This window comes from Salmo salar, chromosome 10, assembly GCF_965601325.2.
Source record: "Salmo salar chromosome 10, fSalSal1, whole genome shotgun sequence".
Classification (NCBI taxonomy): Eukaryota; Metazoa; Chordata; class Actinopteri; order Salmoniformes; family Salmonidae; genus Salmo; species Salmo salar.
In genome coordinates this window covers 61,094,056-61,116,313 of record NC_138300.1, presented here as the reverse complement: position 1 = coordinate 61,116,313, position 22,258 = coordinate 61,094,056, and the positions used below count along the sequence as shown (strand labels likewise).

The following is a 22,258-nucleotide window of genomic DNA, read 5'->3' as shown; positions in this document are numbered from 1 at the left end:
CCATGGGTTATAGTGGGCTGTGTGTCAGGTATAGAGACATATTACCATGGGTTATAGTGGGCTGTGTGTTAGGTATAGAGCCATATTAACATGGGTTATAGTTGGCTGTGTGTTAGGCATAGAGACGTATTACCATGGGTTATAGTGGGCTGTGTGATGTGTATAGAGACATATTACCATGGGTTATAGTGGGCTGTGTGTTAGGTATAGAGACATATTACCATGGGTTATAGTGGGCTGTGTGTTGGGTATAGAGACATATTACCATGGGTTATAGTGGGCTGTGTGTTGGGTATAGAGACATATTACCATGGGTTATAGTGGGCTGTGTGTTGGGTATAGAGACATATTACCATGGGTTATAGTGGGCTGTGTGTTGGGTATAGAGACATATTACCATGGGTTATAGTGGGCTGTGTGTCGGGTATAGAGACATATTACCATGGGTTATAGTGGGCTGTGTGTTGGGTATAGAGACATATTACCATGGGTTATAGTGGGCTGTGTGTCAGGTATAGAGACATATTACCATGGGTTATAGTGGGCTTTGTGTTGTGTATAGAGACATATTACCATGGGTTATAGTGGGCTGTGTGTTAGGTATAAAGACATATTACCATGGGTTATAGTGGGCTGTGTGTCAGGTATAGAGACATATTACCATGGGTTATAGTGGGCTTTGTGTTGTGTATAGAGACATATTAACATTTGTTATAGTGGGCTGTGTGTTAGGTATAGAGACATACTACCATGGGTTATAGTGAGCTTTGTGTTAGGTATAGAGACATATTACCATGAGTTATAGTGGGCTTTGTGTTAGGTATAGAGACATACTACCATGGGTTATAGTGAGCTGTGTGTTGGGTATAGAGACATATTACCATGAGTTATAGTGGGCTGTGTGTTAGGTATAGAGACATATTACAATGGGTTTTAGTGGGCTGTGTGTTAGGTATAGAGACATATTACCATGGGTTATAGTGGGCTGTGTGTTGGGTATAGAGACATATTACCATGGGTTATAGTGGGCTGTGTGTCGGGTATAGAGACGTATTACCATGGGTTATAGTGGGCTTTGTGTTGGGTATAGAGACATATTACCATGGGTTATAGTGGGCTGTGTGTCAGGTATAGAGACATATTACCATGGGTTATAGTGGGCTGTGTGTCGGGTATAGAGACATATTACCATGGGTTATAGTGGGCTGTGTGTTAGGTATAAAGAATTATTACCATGGGTTATAGTGGGCTGTGTGTCAGGTATAGAGACATATTACCATGGGTTATAGTGGGCTTTGTGTTGTGTATAGAGACATATTACCATGGGTTATAGTGGGCTGTGTGTCAGGTATAGAGACATATTACCATGAGTTATAGTGAGCTGTGTGTTGGGTATAGAGACATATTACCATGAGTTATAGTGGGCTTTGTGTTAGGTATAGAGACATACTACCATGGGTTATAGTGAGCTGTGTGTTGGGTATAGAGACATATTACCATGAGTTATAGTGGGCTGTGTGTTAGGTATAGAGACATATTACAATGGGTTTTAGTGGGCTGTGTGTTAGGTATAGAGACATATTACCATGGGTTATAGTGGGCTGTGTGTTGGGTATAGAGACATATTACCATGGGTTATAGTGGGCTGTGTGTCGGGTATAGAGACGTATTACCATGGGTTATAGTGGGCTTTGTGTTGGGTATAGAGACATATTACCATGGGTTATAGTGGGCTGTGTGTCAGGTATAGAGACATATTACCATGGGTTATAGTGGGCTGTGTGTCGGGTATAGAGACATATTACCATGGGTTATAGTGGGCTGTGTGTTAGGTATAAAGAATTATTACCATGGGTTATAGTGGGCTGTGTGTCAGGTATAGAGACATATTACCATGGGTTATAGTGGGCTTTGTGTTGTGTATAGAGACATATTACCATGGGTTATAGTGGGCTGTGTGTTAGGTATAAAGACATATTACCATGGGTTATAGTGGGCTGTGTGTCAGGTATAGAGACATATTACCATGGGTTATAGTGGGCTTTGTGTTGTGTATAGAGACATATTAACATTTGTTATAGTGGGCTGTGTGTTAGGTATAGAGACATACTACCATGGGTTATAGTGAGCTTTGTGTTAGGTATAGAGACATATTACCATGAGTTATAGTGGGCTTTGTGTTAGGTATAGAGACATACTACCATGGGTTATAGTGAGCTGTGTGTTGGGTATAGAGACATATTACCATGAGTTATAGTGGGCTGTGTGTTAGGTATAGAGACATATTACAATGGGTTTTAGTGGGCTGTGTGTTAGGTATAGAGACATATTACCATGTGTTATAGTGGGCTGTGTGTGGGGTATGGTGACATATTACCATGGGTTATAGTGGGCTGTGTGTCAGGTATAGAGACATATTACCATGGGTTATAGTGGGCTGTGTGTTAGGTATAGAGCCATATTAACATGGGTTATAGTTGGCTGTGTGTTAGGCATAGAGACGTATTACCATGGGTTATAGTGGGCTGTGTGATGTGTATAGAGACATATTACCATGGGTTATAGTGGGCTGTGTGTTAGGTATAGAGACATATTACCATGGGTTATAGTGTGCTGTGTGTTGGGTATAGAGACATATTACCATGGGTTATAGTGGGCTGTGTGTTGGGTATAGAGACATATTACCATGGGTTATAGTGGGCTGTGTGTTGGGTATAGAGACATATTACCATGGGTTATAGTGTGCTGTGTGTTGGGTATAGAGACATATTACCATGGGTTATAGTGGGCTGTGTGTCGGGTATAGAGACGTATTACCATGGGTTATAGCGGGCTGTGTGTTGGGTATAGAGACATATTACCATGGGTTATAGTGGGCTGTGTGTTAGGTATAGAGACATATTACCATGGGTTTTAGTGGGCTGTGTGTTAGGTATAGAGACATATTACCATGGGTTATAGTGGGCTGTGTGTTGGGTATAGAGACATATTACCATGGGTTATAGTGGGCTGTGTGTTAGGTATAGAGACATATTACCATGGGTTATAGTGGGCTGTGTGTCAGGTATAGAGACATATTACCATGGGTTATAGTGGGCTGTGTGTTGGGTATAGAGACATATTACCATGGGTTATAGTGGGCTGTGTGTTAGGTATAGAGACATATTACCATGGGTTATAGTGGGCTGTGTGTCAGGTATAGAGACATATTACCATGGGTTATAGTGGGCCGTGTGTCGGGTATAGAGACGTATTACCATGGGTTATAGTGGGCTGTGTGTTAGGTATAGAGCCATATTAACATGGGTTATAGTTGGCTGTGTGTTAGGCATAGAGACGTATTACCATGGGTTATAGTGGGCTGTGTGTTAGGTATAAAGACATATTACCATGGGTTATAGTGGGCTGTGTGTCAGGTATAGAGACATATTACCATGGGTTATAGTGGGCTTTGTGTTGTGTATAGAGACATATTAACATTTGTTATAGTGGGCTGTGTGTTAGGTATAGAGACATACTACCATGGGTTATAGTGAGCTTTGTGTTAGGTATAGAGACATATTACCATGAGTTATAGTGGGCTTTGTGTTAGGTATAGAGACATACTACCATGGGTTATAGTGAGCTGTGTGTTGGGTATAGAGACATATTACCATGAGTTATAGTGGGCTGTGTGTTAGGTATAGAGACATATTACAATGGGTTTTAGTGGGCTGTGTGTTAGGTATAGAGACATATTACCATGGGTTATAGTGGGCTGTGTGTTGGGTATAGAGACATATTACCATGGGTTATAGTGGGCTGTGTGTCGGGTATAGAGACGTATTACCATGGGTTATAGTGGGCTTTGTGTTGGGTATAGAGACATATTACCATGGGTTATAGTGGGCTGTGTGTCAGGTATAGAGACATATTACCATGGGTTATAGTGGGCTGTGTGTCGGGTATAGAGACATATTACCATGGGTTATAGTGGGCTGTGTGTTAGGTATAAAGAATTATTACCATGGGTTATAGTGGGCTGTGTGTCAGGTATAGAGACATATTACCATGGGTTATAGTGGGCTTTGTGTTGTGTATAGAGACATATTACCATGGGTTATAGTGGGCTGTGTGTCAGGTATAGAGACATATTACCATGAGTTATAGTGAGCTGTGTGTTGGGTATAGAGACATATTACCATGAGTTATAGTGGGCTGTGTGTTAGGTATAGAGACATATTACAATGGGTTTTAGTGGGCTGTGTGTTAGGTATAGAGACATATTACCATTTGTTATAATGGGCTGTGTGTGGGGTATGGTGACATATTACCATGGGTTATAGTGGGATGTGTGTCAGGTATAGAGACATATTACCATGGGTTATAGTGGGCTGTGTGTTAGGTATAGAGCCATATTAACATGGGTTATAGTTGGCTGTGTGTTAGGCATAGAGACGTATTACCATGGGTTATAGTGGGCTGTGTGATGTGTATAGAGACATATTACCATGGGTTATAGTGGGCTGTGTGTTAGGTATAGAGACATATTACCATGGGTTATAGTGTGCTGTGTGTTGGGTATAGAGACATATTACCATGGGTTATAGTGGGCTGTGTGTTGGGTATAGAGACATATTACCATGGGTTATAGTGGGCTGTGTGTTGGGTATAGAGACATATTACCATGGGTTATAGTGGGCTGTGTGTTGGGTATAGAGACATATTACCATGGGTTATAGTGGGCTGTGTGTCGGGTATAGAGACGTATTACCATGGGTTATAGTGGGCTTTGTGTTGGGTATAGAGACATATTACCATGGGTTATAGTGGGCTGTGTGTCAGGTATAGAGACATATTACCATGGGTTATAGTGGGCTGTGTGTCGGGTATAGAGACATATTACCATGGGTTATAGTGGGCTGTGTGTTAGGTATAAAGACATATTACCATGGGTTATAGTGGGCTGTGTGTCAGGTATAGAGACATATTACCATGGGTTATAGTGGGCTTTGTGTTGTGTATAGAGACATATTACCATGGGTTATAGTGGGCTGTGTGTTAGGTATAAAGACATATTACCATGGGTTATAGTGGGCTGTGTGTCAGGTATGGAGACATATTACCATGGGTTATAGTGGGCTTTGTGTTGTGTATAGAGACATATTAACATTTGTTATAGTGGGCTGTGTGTTAGGTATAGAGACATACTACCATGGGTTATAGTGAGCTTTGTGTTAGGTATAGAGACATATTACCATGAGTTATAGTGGGCTTTGTGTTAGGTATAGAGACATACTACCATGGGTTATAGTGAGCTGTGTGTTGGGTATAGAGACATATTACCATGAGTTATAGTGGGCTGTGTGTTAGGTATAGAGACATATTACAATGGGTTTTAGTGGGCTGTGTGTTAGGTATAGAGACATATTACCATGGGTTATAGTGGGCTGTGTGTTGGGTATAGAGACATATTACCATGGGTTATAGTGGGCTGTGTGTCGGGTATAGAGACGTATTACCATGGGTTATAGTGGGCTTTGTGTCAGGTATAGAGACATATTACCATGGGTTATAGTGGGCTGTGTGTTAGGTATAGAGACATATTACCATGGGTTATAGTGGGCTGTGTTTTGGATATAGAGACATTTTACCTTCACATTGATCTGGTACTCCCTGTATATAACTCCACATTGATCTGGTACTTCCTGTATATAGCTCCACATTGATCTGGTACTTCCTGTATTTTGCTCCATATTTTTTTATTTTTTTATTTTATTTCACCTTTATTTAACCAGGTAGGCAAGTTGAGAACAAGTTCTCATTTACAATTCCGACCTGGCCAAGATAAAGCAAAGCAGTTCGACAACATACAAAAACACAGAGTTACACATGGAGTAAAACAACATACAATCAATGATACAGTAGACAAAAATAAGACTATATACAATGTGAGCAAATGATGTGAGATAAGGGAGGTAAAGGCAAAAAAAGGCCATGGTGGCAAAGTAAATAAAGTATACCATGTAAAACACTGGAATGGTAGATTTATAATTTTAAGAAAGTTCAAAGTTAAAATATAAATAATATGGTGCAAAGGAGCAAAATAATAAATAAAATAAATAAATACAGTAGGGGTAGTAGTTTGGGCGAAATTATAGATGGGCTATGTACAGGTGCAGTGATCTGGGAGCTGCTCTGATAGCTGGTGCTTAAAGCTAGTGAGGGAGATAAGTGTTTCCAGTTTCAGAGATTTTTGTAGTTCGTTCCAGTCATTGGCAGCAGAGAACTGGAAGGAGAGACGACCAAAGGAGGAGTTGGCTTTAGGGGTGACCAGAGAGATATACCTGCTGGAGCGCGTGCTACAGGTGGGTGCTGCTATGGTGACCAGTGAGCGGAGATAAGGGGGGACTTTACCTAGCAGGGTCTTGTAGATGACCTGGAGCCAATGTGTTTGGCGACGATTATGAAGCGAAGGCCAGCCAACGAGAGCGTACAGGTCGCAGTGGTGGGTAGTATATGGGGCTTTGGTGACAAAACGGATGGCACTGTGATAGACTGCATCCAGCTTGTTGAGTAGGGTATTGGAGGCTATTTTGTAAATGACATCACCGAAGTCGAGGATTGGTAGGATGGTCAGTTTTACGAGGGTATGTTTGGCAGCATGAGTGAAGGATGCTTTGTTGCGAAATAGGAAGCCAATTCTAGATTTAACTTTGGATTGGAGATGATTGATGTGAGTCTGGAAGGAGAGTTTACAGTCTAACCAGACACCTAGGTATTTGTAGTTGTCCACAAATTCTAAGTCAGAACCGTCCAGAGAAGTGATGCTGGACAGGCGGGCAGGTGCAGGCAGCGATCGGTTGAAGAGCATGCATTTAGTTTTACTTGTATTTAGGAGCAGTTGGAGACCACAGAAGGAGAGTTGTATGGCATTGAAGCTCGTCTGGAGGGTTGTTAACACAGTGTCCAAAGAAGGGCCAGAAGTATACAGAATGGTGTCGTCTGCGTAGAGGTGGATCAGAGATTCACCAGCAGCAAGAGCGACATCATTGATGTATACAGAGAAAAGAGTTGGCCCAAGAATTGAACCCTGTGGTACCCCCATAGAGACTGCCAGAGGTCCGGACAGCAGGCCCTCCGATTTGACACACTGAACTCTATCAGAGAAGTAGTTGGTGAACCAATCGTTTGAGAAACCAAGGCTACTGAGTCTGCCGATGAGGATGTGGTGATTAACAGAGTCAAAAGCTTTGTCCAGGTCAATGAATACGGCAGCACAGTATTGTTTCTTATTGATGGCGGTTATGATGTCGTTTAGGACCTTGAGCGGGCTGAGGTGCACCCATGACCAGCTCTGAAACCAGATTGCATAGCGGAGAGGGTGCGGTGGGATTCGAAATGGTCGGTAATCTGTTTGTTGACTTGGCTTTCGAAGACCTTAGAAAGGCAGGGTAGGATGGATATAGGTCTGTAGCAATTTGGGTCAAGAGTGTCATCTCCTTTGAAGAGGGGGATGACAGCAGCTGCTTTCCAATCTATGGGAATCTCAGACGACACGAAAGAGAGGTTGAACAGGCTAGTAATAGGGGTTGCAATAATTTCGGCAGATAATTTTAGAAAGAAAGGGTCCAGATTGACAAGCCCAGCTGATTTGTAGGGGTCCAGATTTTGCAGCTCTTTCAGAACATCAGCTCAATGGATTTGGGAGAAGGAGAAATGGGGGAGGCTTGGGCGAGTAGCTGTGGGGGGTGCAGTGCTGTTGAATGCAGTAAGGGTAGTTAGGTGGAAAGCATGGCCAGCCGTAGAAAAATGCTTATTGAAATTCTCAATTATAGTGGGCTTATCGGTGGTGACAGAGTTTCCTATCCTCATTGCAGTGGGCAGTTGGGAGGAGGTGTTCTTATTCTCCATGGACTTTACAGTGTCCCAAAACTTTTTAGAGTTTGTGTTTCAGGAAGCAAATTTCTGTTTGAAAAAGCTAGCCTTGGCATTTCTAACTGCCTGTGTGTATTGGTTTCTAACTTCTCTGAAAAGTTGCATATCGCGGGGGCAGTTCGATGCTAATGCAAAAAATAACCAGGCATCCTCTACTGACGGGATGAGGTCAATATCCTTCCAGGATACCAGGGCCAGGTCGATTAGAAAGGCTTGCTCGTTGAAATGTTTCAGGGAGCGTTTGACAGTAATGAGTGGAGGTCGTTTGACCACTGAACCATTACGGGTGCAGGCAATGAGGCAGTGATCGCTGAGATCTTGGTTGTAAACAGCAGAGGTGTATTTGGAGGACGAGTTAGTTAGGATGATATCTATGAGGGTGCCAGTGTTTGCGGCTTTGGGGTTGTACCTGGTGGGTTCATTAATAATTTGTGTGGGATTGAGGGCATCAAGCTTGGATTGTAGGATGGCTGGGGTGTTAAGCATGTCCCAGTTTAGGTCACCTAGTAGCACGAGCTCTGAAGATAGATGGGGGGCAATCAGTTCACATATGGTGTCCAGAGCACAGCTAGGGGCCGAGGGGGGTCTATAGCAGGCGGCGACGGTGAGAGACTTGTTTTTGGAGAGGTGGATTTTTAAAAGTAGAAGTTCAAATTGTTTGGGTACAGACCTGGATAGCAGGACAGAGCTCTGCAGGCTATCTCTGCAGTAGATTGCAACACCGCCCCCTTTGGTCGTTCTATCTTGTCTGAAAACGTTGTAGTTAGGGATGAAGATTTCAGAGTTTTTGGTGGACTTCCTAAGCCAAGATTCAGACACAGCTAGGACATCCGGGTTGGCAGAGTGTGCTAAAGCAGTGAATAAAACAAACTTAGGGAGGAGGCTTCTAATGTTAACATGCATGAAACCAAGGCTATTACGGTTACAGAAGTCATCAAAAGAGAGCGCCTGGGGAGTAGGAGTGGAGCCAGGCACTGCAGGGCCTGGATTCACCTCTACATTGCCAGAGGAGCAGAGAAGAATGAGTATGAGGGTACGGCTAAAAGCTATAAGAATTGGTCGTCTGTGACGTCCAGAATAGAGAGAAAAAGGAGCAGGTTTCTGGGGGCGATAAAATAGCTTCAAGGTATAATGTACAGACAAAGGTATGGTGGGATGTGAATACAGAGGAGGTAAACCTAGGCATTTAGTGATGATGAGAGAGATATTGTCTCTAGAAACATCATTGAAACCAGAAGATGTCATAGCATGAGTGGGTGGAGGAACAGAGAGGTTGGATAAGATAGAATGAGCAGGGCTAGAGGCTCTACAGTGAAATAAGCCAATAAACACTAACCAGAACAGCAATGGACATTGCATATTGACATTGAGGAGAGGCATGCTTAGCCGAGTGATCAAAGGGTCCAGTGAGATTCAGACAGCTAGCCGGGCAATAGGTAGCAAGCTGGTGGAAGATGGAGGGAGGTCTGTTTGATTGATCTGGTACTTCCTGTATATAGCTCCACATTGATCTGGTACTTCCTGTATAAAGCTCCATTCTTGAGTATTTAATTCCTCTTGTGTTACTTGTATATACTGCTCTGCATTGTTGGGACGGGCTCGTAAGCAAGCATTTCACAGTAGAGAGAGAGAGACAGAGAGAGAGAGAAACAGAGAGAGAGAGACAGAGAGAGAGAAACAGAGAGAGGGAGAGAGGGAGAGAGAAACAGAGAGAGGGAGAGATGGAGAAAGAGGGAGACAGAGAGAGAGGGAGAAACGGAGAGAGAGAGAGAGAGAGAGAGAGAAACAGAGAGAGAGGGAGAGACGGAGAGAGGGAGAAAGAGAGACGGAGAGACAGAGAGAGAGAGAAACAGAGAGAGAGACAGAGAGAGAGAAACAGAGAGAGAGGGAGAGATGGAGAGAGACAGAGAGAGAGGGAGACAGAGAGAGGGAGAGACGGAGAGAGAGAGAGAGAGAGAGAGAGAGAGAGAGAGAGAGAGAGAGAGAGAGAGAGAGGGAGACAGAGAGAGAGACCGAGAGAGGGAGACAGAGAGAAACAGAGAGAGAGAGAGAGACACAGAGAGAGAGACAGAGAGAGAGAGACAGAGAGAGAGAAACAGAGAGGGAGAGATGGAGAGAGAGAGACAGAGAGAGAGAGACAGAGAGAGACATAGAGAGAGAGAAACAGAGAGAGAGGGAGACAGAGAGAGGGAGAGACGGAGAGAGAGAGAGAGAGAGAGAGAGAGAGAGACAGAGAGAGGGAGAAACAGAGAGAGAGGGAGAGACAGAGAGAGGAAGACAGAGAGAGGGAGTGCTGGGCCACTTGGACAGCCGTGACAGGAGATAAATCTGTGGCCCTTATTAGGATCCGTCATCTGTGATTTTCAGTATGACCAGCCAGATGTTGGGTCAAAATATTGGTTCGACTCTTTGGCGTGCTGGCAGGGGGAACGATTCAATTTCCCCTTGATGGATGAGCGACCGGAGACAGCAGCCCCGAGGGCTAGACCTGACCTTAGAGACACACAGAGACCAGCACTAAGTCACCATCCTCTCCTCTCCTTCTCAGAGCCACTGTAAAATACCACCAATCATTCTACTCAGGGCATCTCTCTCTCTCTCTCTCTCTCTCTCTCTCTCTCTCTCTCTCTCTGTCTGAGGTGACACAGAGGCCGGCTATGCCTCTCAGCCAATCTTTGCATTTATTAGACCTGTTTTCATCATACTTAATCAAATCAAATCAAATGTATTCATAAAGCCCTTCTTACATCAGCTGATGTCTCAAAGGGCTGTACAGAAACCCAGCCTAAAACCCCAAACAGCAAGCAATGCAGGTGTAGAAGCACGGTGGCTAGGAAAAACTCCCTGGAAAGGCCTAAACCTAGGAAGAAACCTAGAGAGGAATCAGGCTATGAGGGGTGGCCAGTCCTCTTCTGGCTGTGCAGGGTGGATATTATAACAGAACATGGTCTAGATGTTCAAATGTTCATAAATGACCAGCATGGTCAAATAATAATAATCATAGTAGTTGTCGAGGGTGCAACAATTCAGTAACACAAGAGTAAGTGTCAGTTGGCTTTTTCATAGCCGATCTTTGAGAGTATCTCTACCGCTCCTGCTGTCTCTAGAGAGTTGAAAACAGCAGGCCTGGGACAGGTAGCACGTCCGGTGAACAGGTCAGGGTTCCATAGCTGCAGGCAGAACAGTTAGAACTGGAGCAGCAGCACGGCCAGGTGAACTGGGGACAGCAAGGAGTCATCATGCCAGGTAGTCCTGAGGCATGGTCCTAGGGCTCAGGTCCTCCGAGAGAGAGAAAGAAAGAAAGAGAGAAAGAAAGAGAGAATTATATAAGTAATATAACCTAACAATTCCACAACAACTACTTTATACACACAAGTGCAATGAAATGAATACGAATATGTACATATAAATATATAAATGAGTGATGGCCGAACGGCATAGGCAAGATGCAGTAGATGGTATAGAGTACAGTATGTACATATGAGATGAGTAATGTAGGTTATGAAAACATTATATAAAGTGGCAAGAATATTCTCAGGCCCTAAACAGTCAAGTAGCATCAAGTAGACTTCTAAAATAGATGAGTGGTATCTGTGCCAAGTAGGAGAGGATACACAAACACACAGCAGGTTTCAGGCTGGTCTGACTAAAGGATGGTCTGCAGGACTAGCCTACACTATGAAGGGCTTTCAGGCCTGCTTCAATGTAGACTGAAGACACAGAAAAGGAGAGGGGCCCCCTGCAGAACTGATGCATTTTCTCTGGTTTCATCTCAACAAAACAATACATGTAATGAAACCCGGGCGGCGCGAGTTCGGGCGGCGTGAGTTCGGGCGGCGCTCGGCGGTCGACGTCTAGCCAGCCACCTTTCATTTTCCATTTGTTTTGTCTTGTCTTCCATCACACCTGGTTTCAATTCCATCAATTACATGTTGTGTATTTAACCCTCTGTTTCCCCCCCATGTCCTTGTCCGGAATTGTTTCTTGTAGTGCTTGTGTACGTTATGCTGGTGGATACCGGGTTTTTATTTGACCCATTCATTGATTGTTCTGTTTACAGTGGTTTTATGTTTATTAAACGACAAATCAGTTTTCGCTCTCCTGCACCTGACTTCTCTGCCGCCAGTACGCACCTCGTTACAATACTTTATATCTGATATAGGTCTATGATATGTTCTATATACTTTATATCTGATATAGGTCTACGATATGTTCTATATACTTTATATCTGATATAGGTCTACGATATGTTCTATATACTTTATATCTGATATAGGTCTATGATATGTTCTATATACTTTATATCTGATATAGGTCTATGATATGTTCTATATACTTTATATCTGATATAGGTCTACGATATGTTCTATATACTTTATATCTGATATAGGTCTACGATATGTTCTATATACTTTATATCTGATATAGGTCTACGATATGTTCTATATACTTTATATCTGATATAGGTCTACGATATGTTCTATATACTTTATATCTGATATAGGTCTACGATATGTTCTATATACTTTATATCTGATATAGGTCTATGATATGTTCTATATACTTTATATCTGATATAGGTCTATGATATGTTCTATATACTTTATATCTGATATAGGTCTATGATATGTTCTATATACTTTATATCTGATATAGGTCTATGATATGTTCTATATACTTTATATCTGATATAGGTCTATGATATGTTCTATATACTTTATATCTGGTTTTAGTTGTTTAAGTTCAAACTGAATTTGTTTTACTGTTTGGAATCTGGCAGCCCAAAAAACAGTTAGGTGACCCACCCAATACTTTTCTATGCAGCAAAAACCCTGATCTCCATTAAGTGATAAAACCCAAAACCTGAGCACACCCCACAAATCTTGTCATTCCTCCTCTCCTCTCCTCTCCTCTCCTGGTGGTGAATACCTTGAGACAGAGCTGGCTGGGAAACTGATCAACCTCAGAATATATGTTAAAGTCTTCCTCCTGCAGTCTAGGTTAACATGACCTCTATAAAAGACACATACACAATATGGGGCGGCAGGTAGCCTCGAGGTTACAGGTCGCTGGTTCGAATCCCGGAGCCGAAAACGTGAAAAATCACTTAACCTGAATTGCTCCAGGGGCGCTGGAAGACCACAGCACCAGCAGTAACAACAATCAGTAAACAGGAGAAGACCACCAACCAGTAAACAGGAGAAGACCACCAACCAGTAAACAGGAGAAGACCACCAGCCAGTAAACAGGAGAAGACCACCAACCAGTAAACAGGAGAAGACCACCAACCAGTAAACAGGAGAAGCCAGTAAAAAGGAGAAGATCACCAGCCAGTAAACAGGAGAAGACCACCAACCAGTAAACAGGAGAAGACCACCAGCCAGTAAACAGGAGAAGACCACCAACCAGTAAACAGGAGAAGACCACCAACCAGTAAACAGGAGAAGCCAGTAAAAAGGAGAAGATCACCAGCCAGTAAACAGGAGAAGACCACCAACCAGTAAACAGGAGAAGACCACCAACCAGTAAACAGGAGAAGACCACCAACCAGTAAACAGGATAAGACCACCAGCCAGTAAACAGGAGAAGACCACCAGCCAGTAAACAGGAGAAGACCACCAGTCAGTAAACAGGAGAAGACCACCAGTCAGTAAACAGGAGAAGACCAGTAAACAGGAGAAGACCACCAGTCAGTAAACAGGAGAAGATCACCAACCAGTAAACAGGAGAAGACCACCAGTCAGTAAACAGGAGAAGACCACCAGCCAGTAAACAGGAGAAGACCAACAGCCAGTAAAAAGGAGAAGATTACCAGCCAGTAAACAGGAGAAGACCACCAACCAGTAAACAGGAGAAGACCACCAACCAGTAAACAGGAGAAGACCACCAACCAGTAAACAGGATAAGACCACCAGCCAGTAAACAGGAGAAGACCACCAGCCAGTAAACAGGAGAAGACCACCAGTCAGTAAACAGGAGAAGACCACTAGTCAGTAAACAGGAGAAGATCACCAACGAGTAAACAGGAGAAGACCACCAACCAGTAAACAGGAGAAGACCAGTAAACAGGAGAAGACCACCAACCAGTAAACGGGGGAAGACCACCAACCAGTAAACAGGAGAAGATCACCAACCAGTAAACAGGAGAAGACCACCAGTCAGTAAACAGGAGAAGACCAGTAAACAGGAGAAGACCACCAGTCAGTAAACAGGAGAAGATCACCAACCAGTAAACAGGAGAAGACCACCAGTCAGTAAACAGGAGAAGACCACCAACCAGTAAACAGGAGAAGACCAACAACCAGTAAAAAGGAGAAGATTCCCAGCCAGTAAACAGGAGAAGACCACCAACCAGTAAACAGGAGAAGACCACCAACCAGTAAACAGGAGAAGACCACCAACCAGTAAACAGGAGAAGACCACCAACCAGTAAACAGGATAAGACCACCAGCCAGTAAACAGGAGAAGACCACCAGTCAGTAAACAGGAGAAGACCACCAGTCAGTAAACAGGAGAAGATCACCAACCAGTAAACAGGAGAAGACCACCAACCAGTAAACAGGAGAAGACCAGTAAACAGGAGAAGACCACCAACCAGTAAACAGGAGAAGACCACCAACCAGTAAACAGGAGAAGACATACCTCAGTACGTCACAGTGCTGCTGTCCTCTAATGCACTAAAGCTTTGTAGAGGAAACGGTGCCCTACCCATCAAGGTTACTGTGCTTACAAAAAGCAGTAATGCTGAGTATGAATTTTTCCCGCTGTTGTTCACTGTGATAAGGTGAAATAGAAGTTGTATTAGTTAGTGTAAAAAGCTGACCGATGTTGTCTTAGTTTTTTCATATTGTAGATAAAGGAAAGATGGTATATTGCTGATTTAGTAATAGTAATTTGGGGGCTTGTATTTGTCCTGTTACACACATATATTCATCGTTCCCAGTGTGGAATGGAAATGTGTTTCTTGCATATCCCAAATCCCCTGGAGCAATTCAGTTTAAGTGATTTTTCACGTTGTCGGCTCCGGGATTCGAACCAGCGACCTGTAACCTCGAGGCTACCTGCCGCCCCAGATTGTGTATGTTTCTTTGATAGAGGTCATGTTAACCTGGACTGCAGGAGGAAGACTTTAACATATATCCTGAGATCGATCAGTTTCCCAGCCAGGTCTGTCTCAAGGTATTCACCACCAGGAGAGGAGAGGAGAGGAGAGCTAGTAGTACCTCTAACTGAGAGGAGAGGAGAGGAGAGGGGTTGGGAGGAGAGGAGAGGAGAGGAGAGGTACTAGTACCTCTAACTGAGAGGAGAGGAGAGGAGAGGAGAGGAGAGGAGAGGAGAGGAGAGGAGAGGAGAGCTACTAGTACCTCTAACTGAGAGGAGAGGAGAGGAGAGGAGAGGAGAGGAGAGGAGAGGAGAGGAGAGGAGAGGAGAGCTACTAGTACCTCTAACTGAGAGGAGAGGAGAGGAGAGGAGAGGAGAGGAGAGGAGAGGAGAGGAGAGGAGAGGAGAGGAGAGGAGAGCTACTAGTACCTCTAACTGAGAGGAGAGGAGAGGAGAGGAGAGGAGAGGAGAGGAGAGGAGAGGAGAGGAGAGGAGAGGAGAGGAGAGGAGAGGAGAGGAGAGGTTGAGAGCTACTAGCACCTCTAACTGAGAGGAGAGGAGAGGAGAGGTTGAGAGCTACTAGCACCTCTTACTGAGTTTGTTTCTATCCCTGCTTTCATGCTCACCCTCCTCCCTCTCTCCCACCTTCTCTCTCACCTCCCCCTTCCTCCTTCTCTTCCTCTCTCTCTCCTTCCTCCTCCACTCTCTACCTCCCCTCCCTTCTTCTCCCTCCCTCTACATCAGTAATCTCAGGTGATGGGGTTAATGATGTCAGCACGATTCAGGTGGCTGATGTGGGAGTCGGCGTCTCAGGACAGGAGGGAATGCAGGTACAGAGAAAACATGGTCGGAGCGAAGCGGAAGATGGGGATAAAAAACGGTATCGACTGATGAATAGACAGATGGGGACAGCAGGAGGACAGGATGAGGGGGGAGAGAGGGGATGGATTAGGGGATGCAGAGATTAAGAAATTGGACGGAGGAGAGGGGAATCCACAGAGGGGGAGACTGATGAACAGAGAGACAGGGAGAGCAGGACGAGAGAAAGGAATGATTTAGAGGCAACAATAAAATATATAAAAGGAGTGAGTGAGTGGATGAGGTGGAGTAACAGGAGAGAGACGGAACATGAGGATGAGAATTAAAGGATAGAAGGTAATGGGTGTAGATAGACGACGATTAAAGAACAGAAGGTAACATAGAGAAAGGAAGTCTCGTGTGGCTCAGTTGGTAGAGCATGGTGTTCGCAGGGTTGTGGGTTCGATTCCCACGGGGGACCAGTACGGAGAAAAAAAATGTATGAAATGTATGTGTTCACTACTGTAAGTCGCTCTGGATAAGAGCGTCTGCTAAATGACTAAAATGTAAAAAGTGTAAGTGTTTTTTAAAAAGGAGGATTTGGTGCTTTAAAGGTGATTGATTGTGTGCTCCCACCTCTCTCTCCTCCAAGACATCTTGGATCGTCACATGTGAACATTTACTCCAGGAAGTTCAGTGACTACCGTCTCTGAACCGCAGCTGTAGTCTGTGTGTGTTCCACTGACAGGTTTTATAATTCAATTTATAACTTTATAATCGAATCTATCTGTGCCAGCCTCTGGAGAATTCACTCAACCTTCACCTTGCAAATCAAAGTTTATTGGTTGCGTACACAGATTTGCAGATGTTGCCGCAAGGGCAGCAAAAATGCTTATGTTCCTAGGTCCAAAAGTACAGTAATACCTAGCAATATGCTTATCTTCCTAGGTCCAACAGAGCAGTAATACCTAACAAAATGCTTGTGTTTCTCATACAATTTCACATACATACATAAGGTTCCTTAGTCGCGCAGTGAATTTCAAACACAGATTCAACCACAAAGACCAGGGAGGTTTTCCAATGCCTCACAAAGAAGAGGGTACCTATTGGTAGATGGGTAAAAGAAAAGCAGCCATTGAATATCCCTTTGAGCATGGTGAAGTTATTAATTACACTTTGGATGGTGTATCAATACACCCAGTCACTACAAAGATACAGGCGTCCTTCCTAACTCAGTTGCTGGAGAGGAAGGAAACTGCTCAGAGATTACACCATGAAGCCAATCGTGTCTTTAACACAATTGGCCGTGTTAGTAGAAAACCGAGTATGGATCAACAACATTGTAGTTACTCCACAATACTAAACTAATTGACAGAGTACCACTCTCCACGTTTCAAGCGTGGTGGTGGCTGAATCATGTTATGGGTATGCTTGTCACGGGCAAGGACTAGGATGTTATTTCAGGATAAAATAAACGGAATAGAGCTAAACACTGGCAAAATCCGAGAGGAAAACCTGCTACAGTCTGCTTTCCAACAGACACTGGGAGACAAATTCACCTTTCAGCAGGACAATAACCTAAAACACAAGGCCAAATATACACTGGAGTTGCTTACCAAGAAGACATGGAATGTTCCTGAGTGGCCGAGGTACAGTTTTGACTTAAATCGGCTTGAAAAAAATCTATGGCAAGACTTGAAAATGTCTGTCTAGCAGTGATCAAGAACCAATTTAACAGAGCTTGAATAATGTTTTGAAGAATAATGTGCAAATATTGTACAGTCCAGGTGTGCAAAGCTCTTAGACTTACCCAGAAAGACTCACAGCTGTAATCGCTGACAAATATGATTCTAACATGTATTGACTCTGGAGTGTAAATACTAATGTAAATTAGATATTTCTGCATTTACTTTAAAAAAAACAAATGTGCATGAATTGATATAAACATGTTTTCTCTTTGTCATTACGAGGTATTTTGTGTAGATGGATGAGAAAAATATACATTTAACACACTAAAGTTGATGTTGCGTGGATGTTGATGTCCCATTCTTCTCTGCAGATCCTCACAAGCTCTGTCAGGTTGGATGGGGAGCGTCGCTGCACAGCTATTTTGAGGTTTCTCCAGAGATGTTTGATGGGGTTCAAGTCCGGGCTCTGGCTGGGCCACTCAAGGACATTCAGAGTCTTGTCCCGAAGCCACTCCTACCTTGTCTTGGCTGTGTGTTTAGGGTCATTGTCCTGTTGGAAGTAGAACCTTCGACCGTTTGAGGTCCGGAGCACTCTGGAGCAGGTTTTCATCAATGATCTCTCTGTGCTCCATTCATCTTTCCCTCGATGCTGACTAGTCTCCCAGTCTTTGCCACTGAAAAACATCCCAACAGCAGGATGCTGCCACCACCATGCTTCACCGTAGAGATGGTGCCACGTTTCCCACAGACGTAACGCTTGGCATTCAGGCAAAATAGTTCAATCTTGGTTTCATCAGTCCAGTGAATCTTGTTTCTCATAGTCTGAGAGTCTTTAGGTTCCTTTTGGCAAACTCCAAGCAGGCTGTCATGTGCCTTTTACTGAGGAGTGGCTTCCGTCCAGCCACTGTACCATAAAGGCCTGATTGGTAGAGTGCTACAGAGATGTTTGCCTTCTGGAAGGTTCTCCCATCTCCACAGGAACTCTGGGGCTCTGTCAGAGTGACCATCAGGTTCTTGGTCACCTCCCTGACCAAGGCCGTTGTCTCCCGATTGCTCAGTTTAGGTGGGCGTCCAGCTCTAGGATAAGTCTTGGTGGTTCCAATTTAAACATTTTGGAGGCCATTGTATTCCTGGAGACCTTAAATGCTGCAGAAATGTTTTGGTACCCTTCCCCAGATCTGTGCCTCAACACAATTCTGTCTCTGACAATTCCGTCGACCTCATGGCTTGGTTTTTGCTCTGACATGCACTGTCAACCGTGGGACCTTTTATAGACAGGTGTGTGCCTTTCCAAATCATGTCCAATCAATTGAATTTACTACAGGTGGACTCCAATCAAGTTTTAGAAACACATCACGGATGATCAATGGAATCAGGATGCACCTGAGCTCAATTTCCAGTCTCACAGCAAATGGTCTGAATACTTATGTAAATAAGTAGGTTAGATTACTTGGTAGATATTACTGCATGGTCGGAAACTAGAAACACAAGCATTTCGCTACACTCACATTAACATCTGCTAACCATGTGTATGTGACAAATAAAATTTGATTTGATTTGAATAAGGTATTTCACTTTTTTCGCTTTGTCATTATGGGGTATTGTGTGTAGATTGATGAGGAAGTGCTTGTATTTAATCCATTTCAGATTAAGGTTTGTAACTGTAATTCGACTTGTAACGTAACAAAATGTGGAAAAAGTCAAGTTGTCTGAATACTCTCCGAAGGCACTGTATCTGGGAGGAACATGAACTTCAACCTGGCCATGAATGAACTGAAAGACAAAGCAAGCAGGGCTTTCTCTGCCATTAAAATATCTATTAAAATACCTATTAAAATATCTATAAAACGATCTATTAAAATATCTATTAAAATGTCTATTAGGATCTGGCTCAACATATTATAATCAATAATAGAACCAATAGCACTATATGGCAGTGGAGTGTGGGGTCCACTATATGGCAGTGGAGTGTGGGGTCCACTATATGGCAGTGGAGTGTGGGGTCCACTCTATGGCAGTGAAGTGCGGGGTCCACTATATGGCAGTGGAGTGTGGGGTCCACTATATGGCAGTGAAGTGTGGGGTCCACTATATGGCAGTGGAGTGTGGGGTCCACTCTATGGCAGTGAAGTGTGGGGTCCACTATATGGCAGTGAAGTGTGGGGTCCACTATATGGCAGTGAAGTGTGGGGTCCACTATATGGCAGTGAAGTGTGGGGTCCACTATATGGCAGTGGAGTGTGGGGTCCACTCTATGGCAGTGGAGTGTGGGGTCCACTCTATGGCAGTGAAGTGCGGGGTCCACTATATGGCAGTGGAGTGTGGGGTCCACTATATGGCAGTGAAGTGTGGGGTCCACTATATGGCAGTGGAGTGTGGGGTCCACTCTATGGCAGTGAAGTGTGGGGTCCACTATATGGCAGTGAAGTGTGGGGTCCACTATATGGCAGTGAAGTGTGGGGTCCACTATATGGCAGTGAAGTGTGGGGTCCACTATATGGCAGTGGAGTGTGGGGTCCGTATACAAAGCAAGATAAAAACAGAAACAATGCATGCAGAGCAGAATCAGGCCAAATCCCTCTTCTGATTAACATCCAGAAAAGAGACACTAAATGTTATAATAATTTTAAAACAAGTGACCCCAAATCCTGCCATTACAAAGCCCTTACGTCACAGTCCCTCTCCTTGTTCGGGGGGCGTTCGGCGGTCGAAGTCACCGGTCTTCTAGCCATCGCCGCTCCACTTTTCATTTTTCCATTTGTTTTGTCTTGTTTTTCCCCACACACCTGGTTCACATTCCCTCATCAGACTAAATGTATATTACCCACTGTTTACCCCATGTCTGTGTGTGGAATTGTTCTTTGTGTAGGGTGTTACGCTACAGGCTAGCTTGCTACAGGCTAGCTTGCTACAGGCTAGCTTGCTACAGGCTAGCTTGCTACAGGCTAGCTTGCTACAGGCTAGCTTGCTACAGGCTAGCTTGCTACAGGCTAGCTTGCTACAGGTTTGTTTCATACCTAGGTTTGTTTGTTTTGTTTAATTCCGGGTTCATGTTACCGTGGTTGTGCTTTGTGCTGCCTCGCCTGTGCCTTTGGGCCAGGGTGTATATTAAAGTTCTCCTGTTATCACCCATCTCTGCTCTCCTGCGCCTGACTTCCCGGCAACCAATCACTCACCCCGTTACACCTTAACTGCCAAGAGGTGACCTTAGCCAGCTGGTCCCGATGCTAAGTTCATGTACCACTACCAACCCGACAAAGCCTCGGGACAGAAAATCTGGCAAATCAACCAAATATAAATATATCACCCATTGGAAAGACCACATATCGATGTGATCTTCAATGTTATTTGGCTATAAACAGAGAGTACATGATGGCAGACTGTCTGACCACTGTGACTGATAGAAAACGGAGGAAAATGCTGACTAGGTACAGACTCAGAAAGGATAAGTTTTGTCCACTCTGCCCTCAGAGAGAGGTCGAGATAGAACTGCATTTTCTCCTACACTGCCAGAAGTATACAGACTTAGTTGCAATTTCCTCCCCTAAAAATGAAAACAAATACAAAAGATTTTGAAACCCGAAACAGAAGAGTAGAACATCCAATATCTATTGGGAGATAAACCCTCCACACACCTTTGTGCCATATTAGATGCGAAATATATAGCTTCCTGCCACACCTTTAGGGACAGCAAGTGGAACGACCAATCAGAGCTATAACATTGCGACCTACAGTGCTTAATTTGTAAGTCGGGAGGTTCCGGAAACAAAAAGGGGGAGCCCTAAGGGAGCTCTGAGGAACGGATAAACTTTATAATAAAGCATTATCATCGTTTTTTACGTAGTGGCACAGAGCAGTAGAGTAGAGGCGCTTATAGAAGTTGCACACATTGGGAATATTTTATGTTGTTGTAGTTTAGGGTTTCGGGGGAAAAAAATGTAGCCTTTTATAAACATAATTTTAGACTTTAGCAGAATTTTTTTATTTTTTTTTAAATACCTCACAAATGATTGAAATGACAGGCTACTTTGACGTTGACAAAAAAACTATGATCAATAAAAACTAGGTCTAGGTGTGTGGAGGACAGACATATTGTACAATTTTGAGGAGGAAATTATAGTCCTGAAAATGCTTTCCCAGTTTCACTGATTCACCCAATGATGTGCAGTTCAACTCAACGGTGATGGCCGATACGCTCGCGCCAGAAGCTTATGTTGCTCTTGCTTTACATGGTGAAACATTGCTGTTCGCTCAATAGGCCTGTTTGAAAGGTGATCATTCGGTAGCCTACAGACAGATTCGAGAGTCTTCTCTTTTCAGCGGGAGCCATTTGCTTTCCAACCTGTGTTTTTCCCTTTTATTGTAGACACTTTGAAATATTGCAAAAGGCTTGTTTTGGCTGCATGCTGTTTGTTCACTGACAGATTTGCCGCGCGTTCACGAATGTAGGCTAGGCTTTGTTATTGAGCTGCACTCCACAGCTAGGCTATTTTTTAAATTGTATTTTATAATAAGCTATTGATCCTTTGTGGCTAAATTATAGCCCTACTCCTGATGTAGTATTCTGAATTATTTCATTTATTTCTGAACAGACAGAAGTACTTCTATAACTTCGGCAAATGTATTTCAGTTTATCAGGGGTTGTTGAAGCATCACCTGTGTTTTTCCCATTTATTGTAGACACTTTGAAATATTGCAAAAGGCTTGTTTTGGCTGCATGCTGTTTGTTCACTGACAGATTTGCCGCGCGTTCA

The 22,258-nt window shown here is 43.7% G+C and overlaps 1 long non-coding RNA gene across 1 annotated transcript in view; it reads right to left on the bottom strand.

The window, feature by feature from the left end:
- Positions 1-5,744: 5,744 nt before the first annotated feature.
- Positions 5,745-22,258, bottom strand: part of LOC145858595 (uncharacterized) — a 65,930-nt gene continuing 49,416 nt past the window's right edge. The window contains exon 2 of the long non-coding RNA XR_014379047.1: positions 5,745-11,196. This is a non-coding gene — a long non-coding RNA (uncharacterized LOC145858595). The remainder of the gene's footprint in view (positions 11,197-22,258) is intronic.